Source organism: Melanotaenia boesemani, chromosome 5 (genome assembly GCF_017639745.1).
Source record: "Melanotaenia boesemani isolate fMelBoe1 chromosome 5, fMelBoe1.pri, whole genome shotgun sequence".
Classification (NCBI taxonomy): Eukaryota; Metazoa; Chordata; class Actinopteri; order Atheriniformes; family Melanotaeniidae; genus Melanotaenia; species Melanotaenia boesemani.
This window is the reverse complement of record NC_055686.1, coordinates 35127734-35145847: the sequence shown is the minus strand read 5'-3', so window position 1 is coordinate 35145847 and position 18114 is coordinate 35127734. Positions and strand designations below refer to the sequence as shown.

Sequence of the window (18114 nt, the reverse complement as noted above, 5' to 3'; positions counted from 1 at the left end):
AATCATTGTCCTGACTGTGATGAAATGGCTCAACTTGTCCTCGCAACCAGACAGACAATTTCTTGTAGACAAGGCCAAAAAAAAGAAAGAGAAGTAGCATTGGATAATTTGTTTGTTGTGGCGCACAAAGCTCAGCTTTTATACAATGTTTGCGGTGGCAGACTGTCAGTAGGACACTCCGTTTGGAGATTTTGACCTGTCCACTTGCCTTTAAGCTCATTATGTTTCCAGAAAACAGATGCATTCCTATGTGGCCATGAAGAAGTAGAGAGAAGGCAGCTGTTGGAGGATTCTTTGGACATTGCATGTCTGTGGAGATGAAGAAAGTGTAGGTACTATTCAGCTGCTAGCAATGCAGCAGAAGCCAGTGTTTTGGCCTGCCGTTCAAAGAGGCTGCTGCACTAAGCACGTCACAGCAGGTTCCACCGAGATTTGAACTCGGATCGCTGGATTCAGAGTCCAGAGTGCTGACCATTACACCATGGAACCCTACATTTTGCCTAAAAGGGACATTTTTACTCGAACCTCTGTTGATTCACGTACTGTTTCCCTTTAGTATAATGGCCAGTATCTCCGCCTGTCATGCGGAAGATCGGTCTTCCATTCCCTGATGGGGAAAGGTGGCTGTTCTTCTTCTGGCTGATGCCTTCAACACTTGTATTAGCACAAAGCACCCCTGACCTCCTTAGCTTCCATTTGACAAACTTACCCATTTCTCCCAAGTCCAAGTTCCCAATCACTACTCTTTGTATAAAATATGACAAGCTGGGAATGGAATAAGCAAACTATGGTTGCTTGTGTAAGTGAGTATTTCTGTTGCGCAACTTTTTGAGCAGTTGTGGAACCATCAAACGTATGTTTTTGGTTGCCCACTGAAAAAATAATTGAACACAGAGCACTGTTATCACCCATTTAGCTATCTTCTCTCTCTGTGTGCTCATGGCGTTTGCAATAAAATCACTTGAAAGGCCTAATCCAAATCCTGAACAGACATCTGACCAAATGATACTTGCCTTATGAGTTTAAGACCGATGCCCTTAACGTATTTGGTCAGCTTCACGATTTAGCCTAAATGTAACTGTCAAGCCAGTATTTCATGGGGCTCTTTGATAAAACAGTCAGCCGTAAGGTGTAGCAAATTAGTCTAATCATTTTCGTGACTGTGATGAAATGACTCAGCTTGTCCTCGCAACCAGACAGACAATTTCTTGCAGACATGGCCAAAACAAAGAAAGAGAAGTAGCAATGGATAATTCGTTAGTTGTGGCGCACAAAGCTCAGCTTTTATACAATGTTTGCGGTGGCAATATGTCAGTAGGACACTCCGTTTGGAGATTTTGACCTGTCCACTTGCCTTTAAGCTCATTATGTTTCCAGAAAACAGATGCATTCCTATGTGGCCATGAAGAAGTAGAGAGAAGGCAGCTGTTGGAGGATTCTTTGGACATTGCATGTCTGTGGAGATGAAGAAAGTGTAGGTACTATTCAGCTGCTAGCAATGCAGCAGAAGCCAGTGTTTTGGCCTGCCGTTCAAAGAGGCTGCTGCACTAAGCACGTCACAGCAGGTTCCACCGAGATTTGAACTCGGATCGCTGGATTCAGAGTCCAGAGTGCTGACCATTACACCATGGAACCCTACATTTTGCCTAAAAGGGACATTTTTACTCGAACCTCTGTTGATTCACGTACTGTTTCCCTTTAGTATAATGGCCAGTATCTCCGCCTGTCATGCGGAAGATCGGTCTTCCATTCCCTGATGGGGAAAGGTGGCTGTTCTTCTTCTGGCTGATGCCTTCAACACTTGTATTAGCACAAAGCACCCCTGACCTCCTTAGCTTCCATTTGACAAACTTACCCATTTCTCCCAAGTCCAAGTTCCCAATCACCACTCTTTGTATAAAATATGACAAGCTGGGAATGGAATAAGCAAACTATGGTTGCTTGTGTAAGTGAGTATTTCTGTTGCGCAACTTTTTGAGCAGTTGTGGAACCATCAAACGTATGTTTTTGGTTGCCCACTGAAAAAATAATTGAACACAGAGCACTGTTATCACCCATTTAGCTATCTTCTCTCTCTGTGTGCTCATGGCGTTTGCAATAAAATCACTTGAAAGGCCTAATCCAAATCTTGAACAGACATCTGACCAAATGATACTTGCCTTATGAGTTTAAGACCGATGCCCTTAACGTATTTGGTCAGCTTCACGATTTAGCCTGAATGTTACTGTCAAGCCAGTATTTCATGGGGCTCTTTGATAAAACAGTCAGCCGTAAGGTGTAGCAAATTAGTCTAATCATTTTCGTGACTGTGTTGAAATGACTCAGCTTGTCCTCGCAACCAGACAGACAATTTCTTGCAGACATGGCCAAAACAAAGAAAGAGAAGTAGCAATGGATAATTCGTTAGTTGTGGCGCACAAAGCTCAGCTTTTATACAATGTTTGCGGTGGCAATATGTCAGTAGGACACTCCGTTTGGAGATTTTGACCTGTCCACTTGCCTTTAAGCTCATTATGTTTCCAGAAAACAGATGCATTCCTATGTGGCCATGAAGAAGTAGAGAGAAGGCAGCTGTTGGAGGATTCTTTGGACATTGCATGTCTCTGGAGATGAAGAAAGTGTAGGTACTATTCAGCTGCTAGCAATGCAGCAGAAGCCAGTGTTTTGGCCTGCCGTTCAAAGAGGCTGCTGCACTAAGCACGTCACAGCAGGTTCCACCGAGATTTGAACTCGGATCGCTGGATTCAGAGTCCAGAGTACTGACCATTACACCATGGAACCCTACATTTTGCCTAAAAGGGACATTTTTACTCGAACCTCTGTTGATTCACGTACTGTTTCCCTTTAGTATAATGGCCAGTATCTCCGCCTGTCATGCGGAAGATCGGTCTTCCATTCCCTGATGGGGAAAGGTGGCTGTTCTTCTTCTGGCTGATGCCTTCAACACTTGTATTAGCACAAAGCACCCCTGGCCTCCTTAGCTTCCATTTGACAAACTTACCCATTTCTCCCAAGTCCAAGTTCCCAATCACTACTCTTTGTATAAAATATGACAAGCTGGGAATGGAATAAGCAAACTATGGTTGCTTGTGTAAGTGAGTATTTCTGTTGTGCAACTTTTTGAGCAGTTGTGGAACCATCAAACGTATGTTTTTGGTTGCCCACTGAAAAAATAATTGAACACAGAGCACTGTTATCACCCATTTAGCTATCTTCTCTCTCTGTGTGCTCATGGCGTTTGCAATAAAATCACTTGAAAGGCCTAATCCAAATCCTGAACAGACATCTGACCAAATGATACTTGCCTTATGAGTTTAAGACCGATGCCCTTAACGTATTTGGTCAGCTTCACGATTTAGCCTGAATGTTACTGTCAAGCCAGTATTTCATGGGGCTCTTTGATAAAACAGTCAGCCGTAAGGTGTAGCAAATTAGTCTAATCATTTTCGTGACTGTGTTGAAATGACTCAGCTTGTCCTCGCAACCAGACAGACAATTTCTTGCAGACATGGCCAAAACAAAGAAAGAGAAGTAGCAATGGATAATTCGTTAGTTGTGGCGCACAAAGCTCAGCTTTTATACAATGTTTGCGGTGGCAATATGTCAGTAGGACACTCCGTTTGGAGATTTTGACCTGTCCACTTGCCTTTAAGCTCATTATGTTTCCAGAAAACAGATGCATTCCTATGTGGCCATGAAGAAGTAGAGAGAAGGCAGCTGTTGGAGGATTCTTTGGACATTGCATGTCTGTGGAGATGAAGAAAGTGTAGGTACTATTCAGCTGCTAGCAATGCAGCAGAAGCCAGTGTTTTGGCCTGCCGTTCAAAGAGGCTGCTGCACTAAGCACGTCACAGCAGGTTCCACCGAGATTTGAACTCGGATCGCTGGATTCAAAGTCCAGAGTGCTGACCATTACACCATGGAACCCTACATTTTGCCTAAAAGGGACATTTTTACTCGAACCTCTGTTGATTCACGTACTGTTTCCCTTTAGTATAATGGCCAGTATCTCCGCCTGTCATGTGGAAGATCGGTCTTCCATTCCCTGATGGGGAAAGGTGGCTGTTCTTCTTCTGGCTGATGCCTTCAACACTTGTATTAGCACAAAGCACCCCTGACCTCCTTAGCTTCCATTTGACAAACTTACCCATTTCTCCCAAGTCCAAGTTCCCAATCACTACTCTTTGTATAAAATATGACAAGCTGGGAATGGAATAAGCAAACTATGGTTGCTTGTGTAAGTGAGTATTTCTGTTGCGCAACTTTTTGAGCAGTTGTGGAACCATCAAACGTATGTTTTTGGTTGCCCACTGAAAAAATAATTGAACACAGAGCACTGTTATCACCCATTTAGCTATCTTCTCTCTCTGTGTGCTCATGGCGTTTGCAATAAAATCACTTGAAAGGCCTAATCCAAATCCTGAACAGGCATCTGACCAAATGATACTTGCCTTATGAGTTTAAGACTGATGCCCTTAACGTATTTGGTCAGCTTCACGATTTAGCCTAAATGTTACTGTCAAGCCAGTATTTCATGGGGCTCTTTGATAAAACAGTCAGCCGTAAGGTGTAGCAAATTAGTCTAATCATTTTCGTGACTGTGTTGAAATGACTCAGCTTGTCCTCGCAACCAGACAGACAATTTCTTGCAGACATGGCCAAAACAAAGAAAGAGAAGTAGCAATGGATAATTCGTTAGTTGTGGCGCACAAAGCTCAGCTTTTATACAATGTTTGCGGTGGCAATATGTCAGTAGGACACTCCGTTTGGAGATTTTGACCTGTCCACTTGCCTTTAAGCTCATTATGTTTCCAGAAAACAGATGCATTCCTATGTGGCCATGAAGAAGTAGAGAGAAGGCAGCTGTTGGAGGATTCTTTGGACATTGCATGTCTGTGGAGATGAAGAAAGTGTAGGTACTATTCAGCTGCTAGCAATGCAGCAGAAGCCAGTGTTTTGGCCTGCCGTTCAAAGAGGCTGCTGCACTAAGCACGTCACAGCAGGTTCCACCGAGATTTGAACTCGGATCGCTGGATTCAGAGTCCAGAGTCCAGAGTGCTGACCATTACACCATGGAACCCTACATTTTGCCTAAAAGGGACATTTTTACTCGAACCTCTGTTGATTCACGTACTGTTTCCCTTTAGTATAATGGCCAGTATCTCCGCCTGTCATGCGGAAGATCGGTCTTCCATTCCCTGATGGGGAAAGGTGGCTGTTCTTCTTCTGGCTGATGCCTTCAACACTTGTATTAGCACAAAGCACCCCTGACCTCCTTAGCTTCCATTTGACAAACTTACCCATTTCTCCCAAGTCCAAGTTCCCAATCACTACTCTTTGTATAAAATATGACAAGCTGGGAATGGAATAAGCAAACTATGGTTGCTTGTGTAAGTGAGTATTTCTGTTGCGCAACTTTTTGAGCAGTTGTGGAACCATCAAACGTATGTTTTTGGTTGCCCACTGAAAAAATAATTGAACACAGAGCACTGTTATCACCCATTTAGCTATCTTCTCTCTCTGTGTGCTCATGGCGTTTGCAATAAAATCACTTGAAAGGCCTAATCCAAATCCTGAACAGACATCTGACCAAATGATACTTGCCTTATGAGTTTAAGACCGATGCCCTTAACGTATTTGGTCAGCTTCACGATTTAGCCTAAATGTTACTGTCAAGCCAGTATTTCATGGGGCTCTTTGATAAAACAGTCAGCCGTAAGGTGTAGCAAATTAGTCTAATCATTTTCGTGACTGTGATGAAATGACTCAGCTTGTCCTCGCAACCAGACAAGGCAAGGCAAGGCAAGGCAAGGCAAGGCAAGGCAGTTTATTTGTATAGCACATTTCATGTACAGGATAATTCAAAGTGCTTTACATAAAACAAAGACATTACAGACATTAGAATAGTAAAAGGCATCAACACATAATCAACACATAATCACAATAAAATAATAAATTACATTAAAATGATTAAAAGCAAGATAAGTTAAAAAAAGTTACCGTGCAGATTTCATGCATAGGCGCATGAGAAAAGAAAGGTTTTTAACCTGGATTTAAAAATGTCTACATTTGGGGAAAGTTTAATCTCCACTGGCAGTTTGTTCCATTTGTTTGCAGCATAACAGCTAAATGCTGCTTCTCCATGTTTAGTCTGGACTCTGGTCTGGACTAGTTGACCAGAGTCTTTGGATCTAAGAGCTCTGCTAGGTTTATATTCTCTGAACATATCACAGATGTATTCTGGGCCTAAACCATTCTGGGATTTGTAAATGATCAGAAGGGTTTTAAAATCTATTCTGTGACTGACTGGAAGCCAGTGTAAAGATTTTAAAACTGGTGTGATGTGTTCAGATCTCTTAGTCCTGGTTAAAACTCTAGCAGCAGCGTTCTGGATGAGCTGCAGATGTTTAATGCTCTTTTTAGGAAGTCCTGTTAAAAGACCATTACAGTAATCCAGTCTACTGGAGATGAATGCATGGATGAGTTTCTCTTGGTCTTTCTGGGAGACTAAACTTTTAATTCTGTTGATGTTTCTGAGCTGGTAAAAAGCTGTCTTAGTGACAGCTTTGATATGGCTGATGAAAGTCAGATCTGAGTCTATCAACACTCCCAGGTTACGAACTTGGTTGGTAATTTTAAGAGCCCGAGTCTCCAGGTGTTTGCCAATGCTGACCCTCTTCTCTTTGCTACCAAACAGAATAATCTCAGTTTTGTCTTCATTTAATTGTAGGAAATTCTCCCTCATCCAGGTGTTTATTTGCTCCAGACACTGACACATTAAGTCTATTGGACTGCAGTCATCTGGTGACAGAGACACATAAAGTTGTGTATCATCTGCATAACTTTGATAACTAATGCTATAGTTTTGTAATATTTTACCCAAAGGGAGAATATACAAGTTGAACAGAAGAGGTCCAAGGACTGACCCCTGGGGGACTCCACAAGTCATGGCCACTCGCTCGGATTCATAGCTGCCGATCGTAACAAAATAACTCCGGCCTTCTAAATAGGACCTGAACCAGTTAAGGACCGCTCCAGAAAGTCCAACCCAGTTTTCCAGCCTATGCAACAGGATTCTGTGATCTACAGTATCAAACGCAGCACTGAGATCCAACAGAACCAGGACTGATACTTGACCAGAATCGGTATTCAACCTAATGTCATTTAACACTTTGACCAGAGCTGTTTCAGTGCTGTGATGAGGTCGGAAGCCGGACTGAAATTTATCAAGATTTCCACTTTCATTTAAAAAGTCATGAAGCTGGTGAAATACAACTTTTTCAATAATCTTGGAAATAAAAGAGAGGTTAGAGACAGGTCTATAGTTGTTCATTATAGAGGCGTCTAGAGTCCTTTTCTTTAGGAGTGGCTTAATAGCAGCTATCTTTAGTGACTTGGGAAAAATGCCTGATGCCAGCGAGCTGTTAACTATCAGTAGGAGATCACTTTCTACTGAGGTAAAAACTGTTTTTAAAAAGTCGGATGGTATCATGTCCAGAGTGCATGTTGTTGATTTCAAATGCCAAACTGTTTCTTGTAGGACTTTTAAATTCACCATTTTAAATTGTGACATGACATCAGAATTATTTCCGGGTTTTAGACACAGACTAATTTTCTTGTTTGACTGTGTGGAATTAATATTTTGCCTGATTGTTTTAATTTTTTGGCTAAAAAAGTTTGCAAATTGGTTGCATTTCTCAGTGGAAAGGAGCTCTGGGCTTATCTGTTTGGGAGGATTTGTAAGTTTTTCAATCATAGCAAACAGAGTGCGAGAATTGTTGACATTCCTGTTAATCATTTCAGATAAATGCAGCTCTCTGGCCTTGCACAGCTCATTGTTATAGTTACGTAGGCTTTGTTTGTACAGCTCATAGTAAATTTGAAGTTTATTTTTCCGCCATTTCCGCTCAGTTTTTCTGCATTCTCTTTTTAGGCTGGTAACCACAGTGGTGTTTCTCCATGGTGTTTTCTGTTTGCTCAAGGTGCTCTTGATTCTTATTGGTGCAACAGCATCCATTACATTCAAGATTTTCATATTGAAATTATCCAGGAGTCCATCAACTGACTCTGCACTGGTTGTTGGTAACATAGCTATGGCCTCCACAAACTTAGCACTTGTTCTTTCATTAATGTACCTCTTCCTAACGGAGAAGCAGGTTGGTTGAACATTCTGAGTGATCAGTAAATCAAACAAAATACAAAAATGGTCAGACAAGGCCAAGTCAGTGACCGCAACAGAAGAAATATCAACACCCTTTGAAATAACCAGGTCCAGAATGTGACCTCGAATGTGGGTCGGTTGTTTAACATGTTGCTACAAACCAAACATGTCCAATATGGAACAAAATTCCTTGACATTACCATCCGTCATGTTATCTATGTGAATGTTAAAATCCCCAGTTAAGATGAAATGGTTAAAATCAGTAGAGATAACCGACAATAATTCAGAAAATTCATCAATAAAATTTACACAATGTCCTGGACGTCTGTAGATGATTAGAAATAGGATTTTAGGAATGCCCCTTAAAATAAAACTAAGATATTCAAAAGAAGTAAAATCACCAAATGACATTTCTTTACACTGGAATGAATCTTTAAATAAGGCAGCTTCTCCTCCCCCTTTCCTCCCGTTTCGACATTTATTCATGAAACTAAAATGAGGGGGTGCTGTTTCATTAAGAACTGTAGCACCTGTGTCTTCTGTTAACCATGTTTCTGTCAGAAAAAGAAAATCTAAACTGTGAGAAATGATGAAGTCATTAACTAACAGTGACTTGTTGGACAGAGATCTAACATTTAGTACAGCTAGCTTTATGAAGTTTACACTGGTCTCTGTTGTATTCTGAGTTATACAAGGTACAGTTAACAGATTAGATCGATTCACCCCACAAGCTGACCGTGTTCGATTCCTTATTTTACTAACTAACACAGGAATCCTACTGGGTCCAGGCTTGATCTCAGAACAGCTGTCAGTAGTAGCAAAACTACAGCAAGGACCCTGAACGCATCATGGCATGTTATCTTTGTTGTGAATTCTGCTGCTCTGGGAACCTCCTCCCATGCCCTGCTCGGTCAGGACAGATGATCTAATAGGAGGATGAGGAGGGGGAGGAGGGGGAGCCCTGTATTTCTTGGTAGATGGTGTCGCTGGGGTTCAGACCTGGATAGAGACATCCTTTTAAGACCTTGAGTGATGTGGAGAAGAGGGTCTGGTGAGGGGGGAGAGCTGGCAGTTGATCGCTTCTCTGCTGTGTCCTTCGCTCTTATCTGTACACTCATGTTTGGGTTTGCCGTCCCAACAGCATGACGCAAGTGTGCACCAAGTAATCTGCATCCAGTTAGATTTGGACAGACAGACAGACAATTTCTTGCAGACATGGCCAAAACAAAGAAAGAGAAGTAGCAATGGATAATTCGTTAGTTGTGGCGCACAAAGCTCAGCTTTTATACAATGTTTGCGGTGGCAATATGTCAGTAGGACACTCCGTTTGGAGAGTTTGACCTGTCCACTTGCCTTTAAGCTCATTATGTTTCCAGAAAACAGATGCATTCCTATGTGGCCATGAAGAAGTAGAGAGAAGGCAGCTGTTGGAGGATTCTTTGGACATTGCATGTCTGTGGAGATGAAGAAAGTGTAGGTACTATTCAGCTGCTAGCAATGCAGCAGAAGCCAGTGTTTTGGCCTGGCGTTCAAAGAGGCTGCTGCACTAAGCACGTCACAGCAGGTTCCACCAAGATTTGAACTCGGATCGCTGGATTCAGAGTCCAGAGTGCTGACCATTACACCATGGAACCCTACATTTTGCCTAAAAGGGACATTTTTACTCGAACCTCTGTTGATTCACGTACTGTTTCCCTTTAGTATAATGGCCAGTATCTCCGCCTGTCATGCGGAAGATCGGTCTTCCATTCCCTGATGGGGAAAGGTGGCTGTTCTTCTTCTGGCTGATGCCTTCAACACTTGTATTAGCACAAAGCACCCCTGACCTCCTTAGCTTCCATTTGACAAACTTACCCATTTCTCCCAAGTCCAAGTTCCCAATCACTACTCTTTGTATAAAATATGACAAGCTGGGAATGGAATAAGCAAACTATGGTTGCTTGTGTAAGTGAGTATTTCTGTTGCGCAACTTTTTGAGCAGTTGTGGAACCATCAAACGTATGTTTTTGGTTGCCCACTGAAAAAATAATTGAACACAGAGCACTGTTATCACCCATTTAGCTATCTTCTCTCTCTGTGTGCTCATGGCGTTTGCAATAAAATCACTTGAAAGGCCTAATCCAAATCCTGAACAGACATCTGACCAAATGATACTTGCCTTATGAGTTTAAGACCGATGCCCTTAACGTATTTGGTCAGCTTCACGATTTAGCCTGAATGTTACTGTCAAGCCAGTATTTCATGGGGCTCTTTGATAAAACAGTCAGCCGTAAGGTGTAGCAAATTAGTCTAATCATTTTCGTGACTGTGTTGAAATGACTCAGCTTGTCCTCGCAACCAGACAGACAATTTCTTGCAGACATGGCCAAAACAAAGAAAGAGAAGTAGCAATGGATAATTCGTTAGTTGTGGCGCACAAAGCTCAGCTTTTATACAATGTTTGCGGTGGCAATATGTCAGTAGGACACTCCGTTTGGAGATTTTGACCTGTCCACTTGCCTTTAAGCTCATTATGTTTCCAGAAAACAGATGCATTCCTATGTGGCCATGAAGAAGTAGAGAGAAGGCAGCTGTTGGAGGATTCTTTGGACATTGCATGTCTGTGGAGATGAAGAAAGTGTAGGTACTATTCAGCTGCTAGCAATGCAGCAGAAGCCAGTGTTTTGGCCTGCCGTTCAAAGAGGCTGCTGCACTAAGCACGTCACAGCAGGTTCCACCGAGATTTGAACTCGGATCGCTGGATTCAGAGTCCAGAGTGCTGACCATTACACCATGGAACCCTACATTTTGCCTAAAAGGGACATTTTTACTCGAACCTCTGTTGATTCACGTACTGTTTCCCTTTAGTATAATGGCCAGTATCTCCGCCTGTCATGCGGAAGATCGGTCTTCCATTCCCTGATGGGGAAAGGTGGCTGTTCTTCTTCTGGCTGATGCCTTCAACACTTGTATTAGCACAAAGCACCCCTGACCTCCTTAGCTTCCATTTGACAAACTTACCCATTTCTCCCAAGTCCAAGTTCCCAATCACTACTCTTTGTATAAAATATGACAAGCTGGGAATGGAATAAGCAAACTATGGTTGCTTGTGTAAGTGAGTATTTCTGTTGCGCAACTTTTTGAGCAGTTGTGGAACCATCAAACGTATGTTTTTGGTTGCCCACTGAAAAAATAATTGAACACAGAGCACTGTTATCACCCATTTAGCTATCTTCTCTCTCTGTGTGCTCATGGCGTTTGCAATAAAATCACTTGAAAGGCCTAATCCAAATCCTGAACAGGCATCTGACCAAATGATACTTGCCTTATGAGTTTAAGACTGATGCCCTTAACGTATTTGGTCAGCTTCACGATTTAGCCTAAATGTTACTGTCAAGCCAGTATTTCATGGGGCTCTTTGATAAAACAGTCAGCCGTAAGGTGTAGCAAATTAGTCTAATCATTTTCGTGACTGTGTTGAAATGACTCAGCTTGTCCTCGCAACCAGACAGACAATTTCTTGCAGACATGGCCAAAACAAAGAAAGAGAAGTAGCAATGGATAATTCGTTAGTTGTGGCGCACAAAGCTCAGCTTTTATACAATGTTTGCGGTGGCAATATGTCAGTAGGACACTCCGTTTGGAGATTTTGACCTGTCCACTTGCCTTTAAGCTCATTATGTTTCCAGAAAACAGATGCATTCCTATGTGGCCATGAAGAAGTAGAGAGAAGGCAGCTGTTGGAGGATTCTTTGGACATTGCATGTCTGTGGAGATGAAGAAAGTGTAGGTACTATTCAGCTGCTAGCAATGCAGCAGAAGCCAGTGTTTTGGCCTGCCGTTCAAAGAGGCTGCTGCACTAAGCACGTCACAGCAGGTTCCACCGAGATTTGAACTCGGATCGCGGGATTCAGAGTCCAGAGTGCTGACCATCACACCATGGAACCCTACATTTTGCCTAAAAGGGACATTTTTACTCGAACCTCTGTTGATTCACGTACTGTTTCCCTTTAGTATAATGGCCAGTATCTCCGCCTGTCATGCGGAAGATCGGTCTTCCATTCCCTGATGGGGAAAGGTGGCTGTTCTTCTTCTGGCTGATGCCTTCAACACTTGTATTAGCACAAAGCACCCCTGACCTCCTTAGCTTCCATTTGACAAACTTACCCATTTCTCCCAAGTCCAAGTTCCCAATCACTACTCTTTGTATAAAATATGACAAGCTGGGAATGGAATAAGCAAACTATGGTTGCTTGTGTAAGTGAGTATTTCTGTTGCGCAACTTTTTGAGCAGTTGTGGAACCATCAAACGTATGTTTTTGGTTGCCCACTGAAAAAATAATTGAACACAGAGCACTGTTATCACCCATTTAGCTATCTTCTCTCTCTGTGTGCTCATGGCGTTTGCAATAAGATCACTTGAAAGGCCTAATCCAAATCCTGAACAGACATCTGACCAAATGATACTTGCCTTATGAGTTTAAGACCGATGCCCTTAACGTATTTGGTCAGCTTCACGATTTAGCCTAAATGTTACTGTCAAGCCAGTATTTCATGGGGCTCTTTGATAAAACAGTCAGCCGTAAGGTGTAGCAAATTAGTCTAATCATTTTCGTGACTGTGTTGAAATGACTCAGCTTGTCCTCGCAACCAGACAGACAATTTCTTGCAGACATGGCCAAAACAAAGAAAGAGAAGTAGCAATGGTTAATTTGTTATTTGTGGCGCACAAAGCTCAGCTTTTATACAATGTTTGCTGTGGCAATATGTCAGTAGGACACTCCGTTTGGAGATTTTGACCTGTCCACTTGCCTTTAAGCTCATTATGTTTCCAGAAAACAGATGCATTCCTATGTGGCCATGAAGAAGTAGAGAGAAGGCAGCTGTTGGAGAATTCTTTGGACATTGCATGTCTGTGGAGATGAAGAAAGTGTAGGTACTATTCAGCTGCTAGCAATGCAGCAGAAGCCAGTGTTTTGGCCTGCCGTTCAAAGAGGCTGCTGCACTAAGCACGTCACAGCAGGTTCCACCGAGATTTGAACTCGGATCGCTGGATTCAGAGTCCAGAGTGCTGACCATTACACCATGGAACCCTACATTTTGCCTAAAAGGGACATTTTTACTCGAACCTCTGTTGATTCACGTACTGTTTCCCTTTAGTATAATGGCCAGTATCTCCGCCTGTCATGCGGAAGATCGGTCTTCTATTCCCTGATGGGGAAAGGTGGCTGTTCTTCTTCTGGCTGATGCCTTCAACACTTGTATTAGCACAAAGCACCCCTGACCTCCTTAGCTTCCATTTGACAAACTTACCCATTTCTCCCAAGTCCAAGTTCCCAATCACTACTCTTTGTATAAAATATGACAAGCTGGGAATGGAATAAGCAAACTATGGTTGCTTGTGTAAGTGAGTATTTCTGTTGCGCAACTTTTTGAGCAGTTGTGGAACCATCAAACGTATGTTTTTGGTTGCCCCCTGAAAAAATAATTGAACACAGAGCACTGTTATCACCCATTTAGCTATCTTCTCTCTCTGTGTGCTCATGGCGTTTGCAATAAAATCACTTGAAAGGCCTAATCCAAATCCTGAACAGACATCTGACCAAATGATACTTGCCTTATGAGTTTAAGACCGATGCCCTTAACGTATTTGGTCAGCTTCACGATTTAGCCTAAATGTTACTGTCAAGCCAGTATTTCATGGGGCTCTTTGATAAAACAGTCAGCCGTAAGGTGTAGCAAATTAGTCTAATCATTTTCGTGACTGTGTTGAAATGACTCAGCTTGTCCTCGCAACCAGTCAGACAATTTCTTGCAGACATGGCCAAAACAAAGAAAGAGAAGTAGCAATGGATAATTTGTTAGTTGTGGCGCACAAAGCTCAGCTTTTATACAATGTTTGCGGTGGCAATATGTCAGTAGGACACTCCGTTTGGAGATTTTGACCTGTCCACTTGCCTTTAAGCTCATTATGTTTCCAGAAAACAGATGCATTCCTATGTGGCCATGAAGAAGTAGAGAGAAGGCAGCTGTTGGAGGATTCTTTGGACATTGCATGTCTGTGGAGATGAAGAAAGTGTAGGTACTATTCAGCTGCTAGCAATGCAGCAGAAGCCAGTGTTTTGGCCTGCCGTTCAAAGAGGCTGCTGCACTAAGCACGTCACAGCAGGTTCCACCGAGATTTGAACTCGGATCGCTGGATTCAAAGTCCAGAGTGCTGACCATTACACCATGGAACCCTACATTTTGCCTAAAAGGGACATTTTTACTCGAACCTCTGTTGATTCACATACTGTTTCCCTTTAGTACAGGCATGTCAAACTGGTCCAGCAAAGGGCCGTGTGGCTGCAGGTTTTTGTTCCAGCCAGCCAAGAGCACACAGTTTGACCAATCAGCTGTCTGAAGACTTAGATCAGTTGATTGAATCAGTCAAATCTGGTGTGCTGCTGCTTGGTTGGAACAAAAACCTGCAGCCACACGGCCCTTTGCTGGACCAGTTTGACATGCCTGCTTTAGTATAATGGCCAGTATCTCTGCCTGTCATGCGGAAGATCGGTCTTCCATTCCATGATGGGAAAAGGTGGCTGTTCTTCTTCTGGCTGATGCCTTCAACACTTGTATTAGCACAAAGCAGCCCTGACCTCTTTAGCTTCCATTTGACAAACTTACCCATTTCTCCCAAGTCCAAGTTCCCAATCACTACTCTTTGTATAAAATATGACAAGCTGGGAATGGAATAAGCAAACTATGGTTGCTTGTGTAAGTGAGTATTATGGAAGAAGGACAGGCTTCATGTGTCCTTGGATATATTAAAAAATGCTTTATCTGAATATCAGGATGCTGTAAAGAATTCTAAGACCCAGTTTATTTCGAACTTAGTGTCTGTGAACATCAGTAAACCTCGAATTCTTTTTAACTCCTTGAACTCTCTATTGAATCCGTTTGATTCATCTCCTCTGACTCCATCTATTGTAATGTGTGAAAGATTTTTAAAATTCTTTACTGAGAAAGTGAGTGCTGTTAGATGCTCACCCTCATTGTCCTCACCAGATCCGTCTGTACTGACTGTGTCCTCTGCTGTGTTTGAACATTTTGAACCTGTGACTATCTGTCAGCTTTCTGAAATAGTGCAACATCTGAGGCCTTCACACTGTCCTGGTGATTCTTTTCCACCTCGACTACTGAAGGAGGTATTGTATGCTGTAGGTCCCTGGATTGTTAACTTTGTTAATTCTTCGCTTACTTTGGGTTGTGTTCCATCTGCTCTGAAACATGCTGCTGTGCAACCTCTTCTTAAAAAGAATGACCTGGATCCTACCATTCTTTCAAATTTTAGGCCAATTTCCAAGCTTCCTTTTCTGTCCAAAATTTTAGAGAAGGTTGTTTACAATCAGTTGCAGGATCATTTAAAACTTTATGATCTTTATGAAAAATTCCAGTCCGGTTTTAGGCCGTGTCATAGCACTGAAACAGCCCTTCTTAGGGTGTGCAATGATTTATTTTTAGTTACTGATACTGGAGCCTCTGCTGTTTTAATCCTTCTTGACCTAACTGCAGCCTTTGATACGGTGGATCATGACATTCTTTTAATGCGCCTGCAACATTCTATAGGAATTAATGGTATTGTACTCAAATGGTTTGAGTCCTATTTAAAAAAGAGAACCTTTTCAGTCCATCTTGAGCATTTCTCTTCTTCTGAGGCCCAACTTAGCTATGGGGTTCCTCAAGGCTCCATCCTAGGCCCTATTTTGTTTTCATTATACTTGCTTCCCCTGGGATCTATTTTCAAAAAATATAGAGTCTCTTTTCACTGTTATGCCGATGACATTCAGATCTATTTATCTTTTAAATCTGCAGAAGACCATTGCGTTAAAAATCTTCAACAGTGTTTACAGGATGTTAAAATTTGGATGGAGAGAAATTTCCTATGTATAAACAGCAAAAAAACAGAGGTCATTATTTTGGGAAAATCTGACCTGCTGGCAGGATGCAGCAGCGTTATTGGTACCCTGGACTTATTTATTCATTCTTTTATGAAAAATCTTGGCGTTTTATTTGATCCTAACCTTAAATTTGACAGGCAGGTTGGTGCAGTAGTCCAGTCTAGCTTTTATCAGCTGAGGCTCATCAGCAGAATTAAACCTTACCTTCCCCGTGATGCCCTAGAAAGGGTTATTCACGCTTTTATTTTCTCTAGACTGGACTACTGCAATTCCCTTTATTCTGGGATTGATCAGTCTCTTCTGCGCCGTCTTCAGCTGATTCAAAACTCAGCTGCCCGCTTACTAACGGGGACTAGATGCCGGGAGCACATTACGCCAGTGCTGCGATCCCTTCACTGGCTGCCTGTTGCTTTTAGAATTTCTTTTAAACTCTTACTTTTGACTTTTAAATGTTTACATGGTCTAGCACCTCCTTATCTGTCCGAGCTGCTTCACCACCACCATCCTGGTAGGGCGCTGAGGTCGGAAAATCAACTGAGGTTAGTAGTCCCGAGGACTCGGTTAGTCACTCGGGGAGACAGAGCTTTCTCAGTGGTGGCTCCAAAACTTTGGAATGGACTTCCTCTCTCTGTGAGGTCTGCCAAAGATCTGAACAATTTTAAATGTCTTTTGAAAACTTATCTCTTTACTTTGGCTTTTAACACTAGAGAGCAGGATCATTAGGCTAGGTCTTTTAGTTTAATTATATTTTTATCTGTTATTTTACTGTTTTAAACTGCTTGTTTTTATATGATTTGATGTTTTATTTGTTGTAATTTTATGTGTACAGCACTTTGGGTACCCTGGGGTATGAGAAGGTGCTATATAAATAAAGGTTGATTGATTGATTGATTGATTTCTGTTGCGCAACTTTTTGAGCAGTTGTGGAACCATCAAACGTATGTTTTTGGTTGCCCACTGAAAAAATATTTGAACACAGAGCACTGTTATCACCCATTTAGCTATCTTCTCTCTCTGTGTGCTCATGGCGTTTGCAATAAAATCACTTGAAAGGCCTAATCCAAATCCTGAACAGACATCTGACCAAATGATACTTGCCTTATGAGTTTAAGACCGATGCCCTTAACGTATTTGGTCAGCTTCACGATTTAGCCTAAATCTCACTGTCAAGCCAGTATTTTATGGGGCTCTTTGATAAAACAGTCAGCTGTAAGGTGTAGCAAATTAGTCTAATCATTTTCCTGACTGTGTTGAAATGGCTGAACTTGTCCTCGCAACCAGACAGACAATTTCTTGCAGACAAGGCCAAAACAAAGAAAGAGAAGTAGCAATGGATAATTTGTTAGTTGTGGCGCACAAAGCTCAGCTTTTATACATCATGTTTCCAGAAAACAGATGCATTCCTACTGGACATGAAGAAGTAGAGAGAAGGCGGCTGTAACAACAAGTTGGAGGATTCTTTGGACATCGCATGTCTCCGGAGATGAAGAAAGCTCCTAGCTATGAAGCAGAAGCCAGTGTTTTGACCTGGCGTTCAAAGAGGCTGCTGCACTAAGCACGTCACAGCAGGTTCCACCGAGAGCTGAACTCAGATCGCTGGATTCAGAGTCCAGAGTGCTGACCATTACACCATGGAACCCTACATTTTGCCTAAAAGGGACATTTTTACTCGAACCTCTGTACTCCCTGTGCCCTGAGTAAAGCTAGCAAGCCATGCTGGCATAACGTAGAGCAGGGGTAGCCAACGTTGGTCCTCGAGGGCACCAATCTGGCAGGTTTTCCAGATTTGTGTGCTCCAACACACCTGACTTAAACTAACGAGTCATTGTAGAGATCCTTATAGGCTGTTGGATCCATTTAATTTGAGTCAGGTGTGCTGGAGCAGGGAAATCTGGAAAACCTGCCGGATTGGTGCCCTCGAGGACCAACGTTGGCTACCCCTGACGTAGAGTCACCTTTACAAATCAGGGACATTTTCACTCGAACCTCTGTTGATTCACGTACTGTTTCGTGAATCAACAGAGGTTATTA

At 42.3% G+C, this 18114-nt stretch overlaps 11 non-coding genes across 11 annotated transcripts; all 11 read right to left on the bottom strand.

Annotated features, from left to right (window-relative positions):
- Positions 1–417: 417 nt before the first annotated feature.
- On the bottom strand, positions 418–489 carry trnaq-cug. The gene has a single exon. It is a non-coding gene; the product is annotated as a tRNA-Gln (tRNA).
- A 1074-nt stretch (positions 490–1563) lies between these two features.
- trnaq-cug lies at positions 1564–1635 on the bottom strand. Its single transcript has one exon. It is a non-coding gene; the product is annotated as a tRNA-Gln (tRNA).
- Positions 1636–2709: 1074 nt separating this feature from the next.
- On the bottom strand, positions 2710–2781 carry trnaq-cug. The gene has a single exon. It is a non-coding gene; the product is annotated as a tRNA-Gln (tRNA).
- Positions 2782–3855: 1074 nt separating this feature from the next.
- On the bottom strand, positions 3856–3927 carry trnaq-uug. Its single transcript has one exon. It is a non-coding gene; the product is annotated as a tRNA-Gln (tRNA).
- A 1074-nt stretch (positions 3928–5001) lies between these two features.
- Positions 5002–5080, bottom strand: trnaq-cug. Its single transcript is given in 2 exon segments — positions 5002–5036; positions 5044–5080. It is a non-coding gene; the product is annotated as a tRNA-Gln (tRNA).
- Positions 5081–9723: 4643 nt separating this feature from the next.
- On the bottom strand, positions 9724–9795 carry trnaq-cug. Its single transcript has one exon. It is a non-coding gene; the product is annotated as a tRNA-Gln (tRNA).
- Positions 9796–10869: 1074 nt separating this feature from the next.
- Positions 10870–10941, bottom strand: trnaq-cug. The gene has a single exon. It is a non-coding gene; the product is annotated as a tRNA-Gln (tRNA).
- A 1074-nt stretch (positions 10942–12015) lies between these two features.
- On the bottom strand, positions 12016–12087 carry trnaq-cug. Its single transcript has one exon. It is a non-coding gene; the product is annotated as a tRNA-Gln (tRNA).
- A 1074-nt stretch (positions 12088–13161) lies between these two features.
- On the bottom strand, positions 13162–13233 carry trnaq-cug. The gene has a single exon. It is a non-coding gene; the product is annotated as a tRNA-Gln (tRNA).
- A 1074-nt stretch (positions 13234–14307) lies between these two features.
- Positions 14308–14379, bottom strand: trnaq-uug. The gene has a single exon. It is a non-coding gene; the product is annotated as a tRNA-Gln (tRNA).
- Positions 14380–17650: 3271 nt separating this feature from the next.
- trnaq-cug lies at positions 17651–17722 on the bottom strand. The gene has a single exon. It is a non-coding gene; the product is annotated as a tRNA-Gln (tRNA).
- Positions 17723–18114: the final 392 nt, after the last annotated feature.